The sequence below is a fragment of the Populus trichocarpa genome, chromosome 1 (assembly GCF_000002775.5).
Source record: "Populus trichocarpa isolate Nisqually-1 chromosome 1, P.trichocarpa_v4.1, whole genome shotgun sequence".
In the NCBI taxonomy this organism is placed as follows: Eukaryota; Viridiplantae; Streptophyta; class Magnoliopsida; order Malpighiales; family Salicaceae; genus Populus; species Populus trichocarpa.
The window spans coordinates 17,623,031-17,634,648 of NC_037285.2; positions in this window are offsets into that span (position 1 = coordinate 17,623,031).

An 11,618-nucleotide genomic window follows, 5' to 3' on the forward strand; every position below is an offset into this window, starting at 1 on the left:
GCTCAGTGAATGGGTTCCCATCGCCTTAATTTGCTACTTTCCGCCAACCTTAACATTAATATCTTGTTATCACCTCTTAATCCTGTCTTCTCTGCAGATCAAGTAGTCTAACAATAAAAGAAATTCATATTTTCAAGAGATCATGATCTCTTGAAATCAATTCGAGGATAGCTAGACACTTGTTTAAATTATTATAAAAATTGCATTTACTCTGCTAGCTTTCATTTTAAATTTCTATTAACAAACTAGACATGGAAGGACTTGAAATTTTAATATTATCCCTACTTTTTTAACTTAGTTTATGAGTTTCTCTTTTAGGTTTTTTAGCATTGTGAGATATATTATAACCTATATATATTGGGATTTCAAATAAGAGAGAATTAAAACAAAAACTAAAAATAAAATCAAATTTTTGTTAGTAATTTAGTAGTATAAGGAAACAGGGGTGACATTGAACAATTTTATACTATGGGAACAAAAGTTGGACTTTGATGAATATGTAGGGAAAAAATTTAATCCAAACCGTAGTACAAATGAAGGAGAATATAGAGAGAGTGTTAATAAAGTTACAAGCAAATAAATGAGATTTTTATAACCGGGTAATTTCACTTTAATTTTTTTTTCTTTTGTTCCTGGGAGGGAGACGAAGGAGATTACTAAAATAAACTACAAGAGGGGAAATCATTATTTCCCTTCTCATATGTTACTATTATTTCTAACAATAACATTTGTTTTTTTTATTAAAAAAAATTTATCTTTTAATATTAAATTTATTAAAAATTAAAATTTATTATTTATTTTGGTTTCTTTGATACGGGGGTATTATGATCTCGAAAAACATCCTGGTGTTCGATTGATACTTAATTTTACATCATTTATTTTTTCTATCATATAATTAAATAAATTAACATAAAATAAAAACAGGGAAGAAAACATCTCAGTATTTGATTAGTATTCAGTTTTATAATTGTCTATTTTTTAATTATATTATTAAATAAACTAACATAAACTAAAAGAGGAGGGGAAATCATTGCTCCCCTCCTCACATGATATTGTTCATTGGAACAATAACATATATTTTTTTTTGTTTGTTTTTTTATTTTACATTTTTCAATATTAGATTTGTTAGGAATTGGATTTTGTTATTTATTTTGGTTTTTTTATACAGAGTTCTCATGGTCTAAAAAACATCTTGATATTAGGTTGATAGTCAGTTTTACGCTCGTCTACTTTTTTCTATCATATTATTAAATAAAAAAATATCATATCATATTGTTGAATAAAAAATGGTTCCGAAAAAAACATAATTATTATGAATTGGACTTCATAATTTATTTTTATTTATTTTTTATGGAATTATCATGATCTTAGAAAAATATATTGGTATTGGGTTTTCAAAAAAATGTATCGTCATTGAGTTGGTGCTCAGTTTTTTTAGCATATATTTTTTTCATATTATTAAATAAAAATAATTCCAAAAATAACATAATTATTGGGAATTAGACTTCATAATTTATTTTAATTTACTTTTGATAGGGATATTGTAGTCTTAGAAAAACATGCTGGTATTGAGTTGGCGCTCAATTTTGTGAACGTCTATTTTTTTATCATATAATTAAACAAAAATAGTTTTTTTAAAAAAAAAGTTATTAAACTCAATGAAGCTCTTGACCCAAGTGGCAGGTTTGACAAGTTAACCTAAGTTGACCGAGGTTGATCTAATGTGTCGTTGTCTCAATACTTTTTAAATAAAAGATGTCATCTTGAAATTATTTTTAAAGCCAAAACATGTTTTCACTAGCCATTTGAGTTTTCTTTAACCTGACAAGTCAATTGAGTCAAGTTAGAATAACTTTTATACAATTTAATTTAAAGCTCAAGCTAGGTAAGGAGTTTAGTCAGGAGATTTCAGGCTTGACCCATTGAGTTGAGTTTATTGACACTATCAAAGAATTTCTCTTAACTTGAATATAATTTTTTTACATTTAAAATTTTTTGTCTCGCCGCAGCATAGTACGAAGAATTATCTAGGCTTAGTCCAAAATACTATTATGGTAAGTTATATATATATATATATATATATATATATATATATATATATAGAGAGAGAGAGAGAGAGAGAGAGAGAGAGAGATGGTAGATCACCAAATCTGACCTTATATTTAGGATAGTGCATATGATGGGTCTTTTGACCAAGATGTCTTCACTACTACCACTAATTGTTGTTACTAAGGTTGATGGAAGTGGAAGCAATTAGTACAACAACAAGAAAAAAAAAATAAAGAAGATTTGGAGGGCAAATAGAGTTGTAGGTATGAACTCTAAATTAAAAGTTTTATTCACTTAAAAGTAAATCTAATAAGATTTGCTTTCTTAGAGATTTACAAAACCTTTAAATATGTCAAAAACCAACCTCTACTAGGAAATAATAACAATATGAAAACATAAAAGAAATAAACACAAAATCCAAAAATAAACAAGAAAATTGAAAAAAAGAGAGGAAAATTAACAAAATTGACCCAAACAACTTATAGCTCTAATTCTAGGAGATCCAACAGTCCAATAAGCGATAAAGTGACTTCAATGGGATAATTGCTCATAGAATCACCTGAAAATATTTAAACCTGATCCACTAGTCAAATCTCCTATTATCGCCATCTTAAGATACTAACTTAATCTAGCAAAACCATACTTCCTCTTGAGCATAGACCTTCCCCCATGGTCCATAAAAATAACTATAAGACCATGTACATAATTTATCCGGGTCAAGTCCCAACAAACTTATTATGAAGTCAAAATTAATGTGAGATCCTTAAATAATAAGCCCACCTTGATTCTATTTTTCTTTTTTAGTTTTTTTTATTATTATTTTTTGTTTCCACCTCCCAACAGTGCACTTGCTAGATTTGTAATTTGGCATACGATGACCAATGATCTTCCATATTAATTTCTTTATATATAAGTTTTCATAGACTAATATATTGTTTATACTAAATACTAATAGACTTTTAGTTCATTTCATTGATAATGGATTTCTTGATACCTATCAAAATTCAAAAGGTCATGATTAAATTTTTAGTATAACTTGTTTATATCCATGTATAAGATAATTAAATCTAACCTTTCATATCTATTGTAATATGGTTAGATTAATCTCTTGTTAGGGCAAGTATTAACAACATTCTTTTTTTTTAAAACTAATTGTAAAAAAATATTGTATAATAAAACATTCTACAAGTAATGCATAATTACATGTTACAAAAACTTGAATTATATAATTCATGGTTTATCGTGGTGACATAAATGAAAACAAAACAAGAAAGACATCAAACACAAGAACATAAAATTTTTAAAAGAATGGATCACTTGGAAACCCTAATTCATAATTCTTTTTTCAAGTAGTATGTCTTACTAAAAGGTTTACAACTCTTTAAGTAAACTCAAATATCAACCTAAATAAAATAAGAAACTTGAAAAATAAAAGAAAAGCAATAAAAATCCTAAAAAAATAGAAAATAATTATTAAGCATAATATTTAATTTCCTAAACTAAATAGGAAAAATATTTTTTAATTAAAAACCCCATGCACCAATCTCATTGGCTTAAAAATACTTACCCTCTAGTTTAAATTATTCTTATTTTGGTCTTATGGATGTCTAATCAAGGCTCTCCAGCCTCTTTATTTTTTCACTTCGGGTGCATGATAGTTTTAGATATTGACTTCAGTACATTCATGTTAGATTTTGGGTAATAAACATCAATTGACAAATGATTTCTCTTCTAGAGTAAATAATTAAAAACCTCAAACTTTCTTCATCAACATATTTAGTATACATATAGCCCTTAAACAAATTCACGTTCGGTTTAATAGTAAACTTCTAATCAAAATGATCAATATAAACATCAAAATAAACATCATAAATTGGTGGTTGATTTCAATATACAAAATAACTAGAATCATCAAATATTTTAATTTTAATACCATATTCATCCTGATTAAAAGATTGTCTAATCTACTCATGTCTTTTAAATGGCCTCTCAAAACTAGTCATGGATCCGTGATCACTTTTCTAATGAGCCACCAATTTTCTCATCTTCATCTTCATTAATTAATGGGACAATTCTTCAGCTTGTCTCTACAACTTTATCACCACAAACTGATGGGTCAATTTTGCAATCAATCTTTACATGTCAATCTTTACATGTCTTTTATCACCAATTCCTAAATGTCTTTTTTTTATAGAAAGAAACACCCCATACCTTCTTACACAAGCACATCCTACTTCACAATCACCTCTTTTAGCCATGGTTATTCAATATCACACAATAACTAACCACTAAGAATAATTGGGCTTTGATATCAACTTACACAAAGCTCTAGTATCAACTAACATGGACAAAAACTACATAAGAATGAGAGCAAGCAAAACAACACAAATTTCTCAAAAAGAAGGGATCACACAGAAACTCTAATTTATAATTTTATTACCAAATATTACTTTTCAAATAGTTTGCCTACAACTCTTTAAATAAAACAAACTACGAAACCTGAAAATAAAGAAAAGATAATCAAAATCCTAAACAAATTAGGAGAAATAAAACCATTAAGTATAATATTTCATTTTCTAAACTAAATAGAAAAAAAATAACTAAAGAAAAATATTTTTTCTTAAAAACCTCCTTCATTAAAAGGTATATATACACCTAGAAAAGTATACTCTTGTCACAAATTAGAACAAAGTAAGGATTTTATTTTTGTCATATGTCAAAAAAGTCACTAGGCCTTGATGATTAAAGCTACCCTTCTCTAATCTCCTTTCGAGAAAATGCTTGTTATAGGCTAAAATATGTTATTTAAAGAAAGAAATATTTCAAAGAAGAGCTACAAGTTGCCTCCGTTCTTATATCATTAAAGTCAACAAACCTATATAAAATGGCCTAGTTTAATAAAAATATCACTCCATTGACATTTTAAGAGACTTCTAAATAAATATATACAATTTTGTGATAATAAGGAATTTATTATATTAATCTTCAGATGCATGTTTATATAGTAAGGAGTTGTATTATTTCTGAATAAATCAAACCAACAAAAATGAATTTTGTTTTTTTTAAAAAAAAATAGGAACAATCAAATACCTTTCAACATTTTTTTGGGTACATTATAACAAATCTGATAAAAATAACAATATTTTAGTTGTAAATTACTTATTATCTTAAAATTACAAATTACAAATCTTGTATATGACATTCATATATAGGCATATAATAAATGGTATAGTTATTTGAGGTCTAGAATATAAATCTAATGAGAACCATGCATCCACTAAAATGTGAAAATAATCCACCTCTTCTCCAATTGATGCAACTAACATTGGTGTCATGATAACCAAATGCCCTCTTAACCAAACCAACTAGTATTGTAGGTAATTAAGATTGAGAAAAAATCATTTTGGATACCCCTTTATACCCTATTGAAACCTAAATTGAACTCGCTATCTTTTCTAACAAATCAACCATCCATCATTATCTCTTTCACCAAATCAATCTTTTACCACCATTGTATTCTCCAAACTGAACTCACCACTACAATCACCTAGATCATAATGCATCACCCATCAAACCATCACATATTGTCATCTTCTTTACTAAATCGATCCTCCTCCACTACTCTCTTCAAACTAAACTCACCATTACAATCACCTAACCCATAGTCTAACACCTACAAAACCACTACAACTACCATCTCCTTCATCAAATTAACACTACACCATCATCATTCTTTTCAAACTAAATCAACTATTATAACCATTTAACCCATATCCACTATAACTACTATTAAATATCAAAAATAAACCAAAACTACCTAGCCACCACCACTAAAATCATTAATATCAATAATGATAACACCAACAAGGTTTTTCACAAGTCTTCCCTGTTTTATCTTTCTCCTATCATTTTTATTCTCTATTATCTTTCTCATTTCTTTTATAGACATAAATAGATATTAGGGTTGAATTTTAGTCTAATTGATGTTGTTGACTGTCTATTCTATAAAATGCTTAAGAGAAATTAGCTTGTAAGTGTGTTAAATATTATTGCTTACTTTTTTTTATTATCCAAATATTTTCATTTTTTTATATATACTAGGTTTATTATTGCAAAAGATGTAAGGCTTGATAGGAGGAAAATTAAAGAGCTACCTCTGTTGGAACTTGGGGGCTTGATTTTAATAGAGGAGATAATGGCTCATAATGGTGATTTTAGTGCCAGTGGAGGCTGATGGTGTTTGAGAGAGAAAGGTAAAAGCTAGTTCAATGATGAGTTTGTTTTTAGGGAATGGTGATTAGTAAAGGTCCATTTTGGTTTCGTTAAAACTTGAGGACTTGATTTTAAAGGAGAAGATGATAGTTTGTAATAGAGGTTTTGGTGTCAGTGGAAGTTTGGTATTAATGGAGGTTAATGGTGTCTAAGAGAGAGGTTAGAGTTGGTTTTAAGATGAATTAGGTTTGTTTTTTAGGAGATGGTGGCTAGAGTGGATTTCTTTTGTGATGTTATGATTAGTTTTTATGGTGAAAATAATGGTTGCTGGAGATGGTGGGATATTGGGTTAATTTAGAAGTGGTAGAGAGAGATGATGGCGGTGGATGATTAGTATGGTGGTTTTAAATGAGATGTGAAGGGTATTCTAGTTATTAAGAATAAGTCAAAAATATGATTGATGATATTTTTATAATTTTTTTGAACTTTTGTTTTATAGATTCTAGAGAAAAAAATTATGTGTTAGCATAAATTAAATTACATGATGTTAGGAAATTTTATGGTGCACAAAGAACAACTAGTGATATCATATTAGTTCTTTCATAGGATCTACTTTGAAGAAAGAGACTCATACAAGTTGGAAAGAGAATAAAATTCATGATTTATCAAAATTGATAAAAATATCTCTACTTATAATATTTCTCTCCTTATTGTATTTATCTCTTTCTTTAAAGTGTATCATAGGAAATAATTAATAGGATGATACTAGTTACTCAATACCACCATAAAATTCTTTAGGATATTATGTGAAATTACATTACAAAGTATATATAGTTAGATGTAATTTATAAAAAAAAATAAAGATGCAAAGTGTTACCGCAATCAAACTACAAAAGATTTTAAGTGATTTATCATTTATTTTATCGTCACCATTATTTCATTAATATTCCATTATTGTTTTATTTTTTATATCTTTACTTATCAAAAATAAAAATAAAAAAATTATATTCATATACGTGTTATAAATTATTTCATACAAAGCGAACACTCTTTGAAAATTTTTAAATTTTAAAGTAAAAGTTTCTCACTAAATTCAAGTTCTTGTATGTTTTTTTTTTTTTACAAAACGAAGTTCAGTTTATTTTAAATTTGTAAAAATCCCAATTTCATCATTAATGTCTATTTTTTAAACCAAAATTCTCATAAGTTGTTGATGATATATATATATAAAATTCACCGTGATAGATAATGCCCCTCTTGGACTCTTGCCGCGTTATTCCTGCAGACCAGCATTAACCGCTTCAAGCTCGGCTCAGCTAAGAAGCTGTATTTGCAGTGTTCTTGTGGGGTGGTCCCCATGATAAACAAGGAAGGCCCCACATCACTGGGACTGAGTACTAGCAAGTAGTCTCCCATCCCTCCCTCTATCTGATGCTTCGATTATTGTTACTTGCGAAACACGTGAATAAGCGCTCTTATGCACACGTGGCGAGAAGACATTGGGTGGTCACCTGTTGAGATAGCCGTCTCCCACGTGGAGGGGGGAATGAAAATGAAAATCAGCCTTAGCAAGGGACCATCCATCCGATTGATCTCTTAGTTTTCGAACATTAGCTTCTGCCAATCTTAATCAAAGTCTACACAGACACCAGCTTTGTTTTTGGTTGTTTCTTTTTTGTGTCTTGTCTTCCCTGCAAATTCTTTTTGCTCTGTCTATTAAATTACAATTCCGATTCCACCGAGGATCAAAAACTTGCTTGAAATTGCCATCCATGTTGTTGTCTGTATTCCTTTTTTTATTATTATTATTTTATTTTCTGTTCGTGTGCTTTAGCATTAATCCATTATTAAATAAGAACATGTACATGTCTCAATAATATTCTTCTTATATGCAAATACATTAATTTGAACCAAATTAATCCTTAAACATAATTAAACTTTTAACTTGGTTCATGATTAAATCAAATTGGCCTATTAAAAATCTAATTATGTCCATGAACTTAATTTTTATGCAAATTCGTCCAATAATCAATTAATTTGATATTGAATCTGCATTGTTTCTCCGGTCTTAAGTACAATGAGGGTATGATTAGGCTACTAATTTCATCCAAAACTCTAGCTTGATTCTTCTATATATATATATATATATGAAACCCTCTCAGCTTGTTTTTTTCTTGTCGTCAGTCTTCTTGTTATTATTTTTTTTTATAGAAAATAGTAAATTTGAGAGAAGAACCCAAGAATGGGTTATGACAATTGTCCCCTCTTTACAATGATTACGATAAAAAGTCTTGTAAGAGACTTTAAATAGTAAGCCTGTAAAGAAGAAAAAGAAAAGGGAGAATATGGATTTACCAAATAAAAAAATGATCAATCCTTCTGAAAGTGTTAGAAGTGAGAGCTTAAAAGCGCGCTTAGAAGAGATAGAGATAGGGTTAGAAATCACACTTGATGGATAAAGCTGAAAAGTACATTATCTGGTATACGAGGGCTAGAAAACACACTTAAAATGAAAGATATAAGGCTAGAAAGTACACTATCTGAGTGATGAGAGCTTAAAGGCAAACTCAAACAAGAAGAAATAGGGTTAGAAAACATATTATTTTAGTGAAAAGGCTTAAAGACGCACTCAAATGGAGAGATAAGGCTAGAAAGCGCACTCCTTGAGTGATGAGGGTTCAAAGACACACTCAAGGGAAAAAGATAGGGCTAGAAAATGCACTACCTAAGTGATAAGGGATTAAAGGTGCACTCAAGGGAAGAGATATGGCTAGAAAGCGCACTCCTTGAGTGATGAGGGTTCAAAGACACACTCAAGGGAAAAAGATAGGGTTAGAAAGTGCACTACCTAAGTGATAAGGGATTAAAGGTGCACTCAAGGGAAGAGATATGGCTAGAAAGCACACTCCTTGAGTGATGAAGATTCAAAGACACACTCCAGGGAAAAAGATAGGGCTAGAAAGTGCACTACCTAAGTGATAAGGGATTAAAGGTGCACTCAAGGGAAGAGATATGACTAGAAAGCGCATTGCTTAATTCTCAACATCTAAAGATATGATTTTGCCTTTGAGCCTTTAGATTTGCTTAGCGCAAGACTTAATGTGGTCACCTATAAGTTAAGTATTGATTTATATTTCCCTCTTGTTCGCTAGAAGAAAAGATATTTTATAAAGGAAAGATAAAAGGTCATGTTTGAGAAGGTGGACGAGCTCTTTAAAGCTGGTTTTCATTCGAGAAGTTATGCAACTTAAATGGCTCACCAACGTGTTCATAGTTAAGAAGGCCAATGGAAAATGGTGGATGTATATAGACTTCATTGATTTCAATAAAGCTTGTCTCAAAAACAGCTTTCCCCTACCCAAAATAAACAAGTTAATGGAATTCATGGTCAAGTTTGAATTCCTAAGATTTTTAGATGTGAACTGGGGCTACCAATAAATTCAATGCGTTCTAATGACAAAAGGAAGATATCATAAATATTTACCAACGCATTATAATATATAGACCTTTTATTATAAAACCATGCTCTATAGGCTAAAAATATCACAAATATTTACCAACAAATAGTGAATATAGGCTTATATAGATGACATGCTAGGTGAAACCCCAAGCTTTTATTGTGAAAAAGAGACATAAATAGTGTTATCTCTAAAGGGTTTTTAAAAAATATAATAAATAAATAAGAGAGCAAGATTATAAAGGAGAAGGAAATTAGGGTCGAATGTGAAAAATAAAAATTTGAATGGGAAGTAAAATTAATTAAGGAAAATAAAAAGAAAATTAAAGTGATATTTTTTTCTTGAAAAATAGAGGAGCCATCACTTTAAAATAAAAAAAAATGGAGAAGGGAGAACTCTATATCAATTTTTGATTTTGAGAGAGAAGACATCAAAATAGGGAATTAGGAGAAATACAAAGAGAGATTAATAATAAAAGCAGTACGTAAGCAAGAGTTAAAAAAATAATAGAGAATTAAAAAAATAAAGAAAAATAGAAAGATTTGAAGAAGAAGGGGAAATCAATCAAGAAATTATTCAAGAAGTAATCTTGTGAATTCAAGACTATTTGGTAAGGTGCCTTAACATTATTGTTCTTTTACTTTACTCAATTTATAGAGGAAGGGAAAAGCCCTAATTTTGTCTATAAAATTAGGGTTCATGTAGATTGGGGAAAAATTCATTATATTTTATAGAATTTCCCTAAAATAATGTTTTAATAAGAAGTAACTAGGAGAATTAAACCACAAATTGAAGAGAAATCCAAGGGTGAAAACTCTAATTAGGTTTAGTTAGTTAAGAGAAAGTTTTAGGTGTAGTCTTTGTTCGATTTTATGTGTTATTATAATTGTATAACACCAGGAATGTGATGAAATTGAATTATGCATGAAAAACTAGAAGGAAAGATGAGTTCTTTGAGTTCTTGAATGCTAGGATTTGTAGTGTTTGAACTCATATTCTTTAAGAAATTCATTTTTGAAATGTTAAATAAGTAATTTGTATTAGTATAATTGATATTGAAAGGAAGGAAATAAACTTAAGATTTTAGGTATAAAGGTTAGGCTAGGGAGAAAGAGAGGGAGGAAATTTTCTAATAGCCGAAACAGGTTAGCCATTTTAAGAAATGGCTAGACCGATTCAAGAAACGACCGAACCGTTTCTCAAAATAGTGAAACTGTTTTATGGTAGCTTGATTTTGTGTTTTGGTATTTTCTTAGTTTTTCTTTAAATGTTTTGGGTGGTTTAAGGAATAGAAGTGATTATTATATGGAAAATAAAATATAATATGTGTGTATGCATGAAATTAACTTGAAATATAGCATTTCTTACAATGGAACACCAAGAGTCGGAAAACTATATGTGATGATGTAAGGATACATGTGTTCATGAGTGACAAGTTACTCAAAGTAATAAAATAATATTAAGAAGTACATTATTAACATTTAAGAAGGGAAATTGATGTGAGACTATGTGTGGTGTAGGAGAGGTATTAACTGCAGGACCCAAGGTAAGCGGGACTGGACTAATAAAAGGAACATGTAGGTGTTTGTCACCTCAACCTTTTTAATTTAAAATCATCTATATAAGTCATTATTTTTAAATATTATGAATATTGAATGTATATATGTATTATGGAATGATAAAGATTTATAAAGTCTCGATATGGAGATTAGTATAGATAAGTATTGTGTGTATGATAGTCAGCCACATGTGTGGGGTGAAGGTTAAAATCTCTAGGAGGAAAAAATAAATGCATTTAATGTATGAGAGTCGGCCATAAAAGTGGAGCCTTAAAATTGTTAACATCAAATCGGCCATAAGAAAACGAGGACATTGATGTACTGGCCACAAATGTGGAGG